Source organism: Marmota marmota, unplaced genomic scaffold, assembly GCF_001458135.2.
Source record: "Marmota marmota marmota unplaced genomic scaffold, marMar, whole genome shotgun sequence".
NCBI lineage: Eukaryota > Metazoa > Chordata > Mammalia > Rodentia > Sciuridae > Marmota > Marmota marmota.
Window position 1 is genome coordinate 1,713,922 of NW_026000026.1, and position 2,428 is coordinate 1,716,349.

The 2,428-nt window shown below is 60.0% G+C and overlaps 1 protein-coding gene across 1 annotated transcript in view; it reads left to right on the top strand.

The window, feature by feature from the left end:
* The first annotated feature begins 344 nt into the window (after nucleotides 1–344).
* Nucleotides 345–2,428, top strand: part of Hrh3 (histamine receptor H3) — a 6,323-nt gene continuing 4,239 nt past the window's right edge. Inside the window, exon 1 of the mRNA XM_048810706.1 lies at nucleotides 345–366. The gene's annotated coding sequence lies outside the window, so the exon portion shown is untranslated. The remainder of the gene's footprint in view (nucleotides 367–2,428) is intronic.

Here is a 2,428-nt window from a genome sequence, read left to right on the forward strand (position 1 = left end):
AGGTCTGTGTGCTCCCAGGCAGGCGGCCTGCAGGCCTGGCATAGGGGCAAAGGGCCCTGCGCACCATTAGGGCTTCTGGGCCTCATAAGGTCGTGCACATGGGTGCTGACAAAGAGCCTGGCTGACAGGGGCGCTCAGCACTGCCAGCCACTACCATTACCAAACCCCTAGCCAGCCTCAGCCTTCCCTGCTCCTGTTGAACTCCATTTAGAGGAAGATGTCCAGCTCACAGAAATTTGGTAACTCACCCCGAGGTCACACAGCTGGGTCCTCAGCACCAGCATCTGAGACAAGTCCACCCTAGCAGTGGACCCTTTGGAGAGGGCCTTGGTCCCTGAGCTCAGCCTCCTTCTCAGACTTCCTGTGAACATGACCTGCAGGATGTGGGCACCCTGTCTACCCTCAGTGTGGAAAGGGCATTCCCCAGAACTACCATGGGGCGGTAGAGCTGAATTGTCCTTGCCCAGCTGCTGACATAGAGGCCACTAGGGAAGTGCCCTCTGCCCCAGGGGTCTGGCCCAGTTGGCTCTTGGGATGGACAGAAGGCAGGGAAGTTGTGGACAAAAGGTGGAGGAGGGGGGATGGCAGGTAGGACTTCAGTGCCCTGTTCTTGTTCTGCTTTGGGTCCCAGCCTCCACTCGTCACAGGCTTGGTTAGCCTCCTTTGAGCCTCCACAATAATGGCAATCCCCGGGACAGATACAGCTGGAGCAAGGCTTTACAAGGAATTTACAGACTCCTGTTGACTCTGCCCCTCAATACTGGGCAGTCAGCCATTTATATTCCCCAGCTTGACAAGGGACACTGAGGCTCCAGCCTGTAAGGGACCCCTCCTAAACCCCACCCACCTCCATCTCCTGTGGTCTCAGGGGCCCCACATGGCACCTCGGCCAAAGTCAGCCTCCTTCCCGAGTGGTGGGAGGAGCTGGACCTGGGGGAGCGTGGCTGGGGTGAGACAGGGAGCCTGCCAGCACCCCACCCACAGAAGGCTTCAACAGTGGGTCTGATGGGGTCCAGCTCCAGGGAGTTCTCCACCTTGACTGAAAGGTAGCGCCTGGTCCAGGCACACCTCCTGCCCACAAGCCAGTGGGGGGTGGGGCAAGGGAACACTGCGAGCCTGCAAGAGGAGCAGGTCTGTCTGTGAGACATCCAGGAAGGGGTGAGCTGGAATCCCACCCCAAGCAGGCTCCTGGGAGCCACGAAGCAGTGGGCGTGCTGGGGCCATGGACCTGTGGGGTCCCCTCTGCAACCAGCCAAGGGGGAGCAGAGAGAATCCCTGCCCCCACTCCCCAAAGTTTCAGAATCAGCACTTGGGGCTGGAAGAGAGGGCAGATCTCCACATGGCCAAGAAGCTACTGTGAGCATTGGCGTGCTCAGATGCAGCGCCTGGGGTCCTTCTGCAGCCCCTGCCCCCAGCAGTCTCCCCCACCCCCACCACACCCCACCACTGCATTTCTGTCCTCTTTGAGGTATCCACTGATGTGAGCTGCTGGTGGCAGAGCACAGTCTATGCTTCCCTCTCCCTCGGGCACTGTTCCCTGTCTGCTGTCTGATGTCTGACTGTTGGCGGGTCCCTGCCTGATGCTGGGTGACTGTTTCCCTGACTGTGGGTGTCTGTGTGTCTGAGCGTGGGCGTGTCTGTCTGTCTGCAGTAAGCCTCTCCCGCTGACTGCCCTTGACCCTGAGGATCTGAGCACGTGTGTGGAGGGAGGGGGCGCTGCCTCTCTCGCTGGCTCTCCTCCTCCGTCCCTGCACAGGAGCTCCAGGAGCGGCAGTTTCCAGAGATTGAAGGCAAAATTGCCTGAAAGCCTGTGCTTTTATCCTCCAATTTGTAGCCATTTAGCAGGGCCGGGCGGAGGGGCGGCCAGGCTCTGGCTGTGCTGTCGCAAGGAAGCACCCACAGCAGCAGAGCACAGTCCTTTGTCCTTTCTCAGACAGCTTTAGGCCTCTGGACAGACACCCGCTGGGGGGCAGGCCAGGTGGTGCAGGGGTTTGGAGGCCAATGGCTAGCCTGCTGGGGAGGTGCAGGGCCTCCAGGAGGCGGGGCGGGCTGCCTGATGCTGAAGGTGGCCTCGGTGCTCAGTGCTCTTGGCTCTCAGAACAGCACCCAGCCAGGAGGCGTGGGGCAGGAGGTGCAGGCCTAGACAAGCACAGTGAATGAAGGCCAGCACCCCGGGGTCACCCTCCCTCTGGTCATTAAGAGGAGCCTGTAATGCTTTTGCCCAAGAGGAGGGTCCTGCCTGAATCAGAGATTGGCAGGATTAAAATTCTGAAGCAGGAAAAGGGTGTTGGAGAGGGCAGGTCCCAGGCTTAGAAAGGGGCGTGGCAGGAGGTTTCTAGAGAGTTTGGAAAACAAAGTGTGGGTGTAGAAGGTGGGTAGGGGGTGTCTGGGGAGGGAGCTGCTGGAGGCTGGGTCCCTTCGGCAGTGC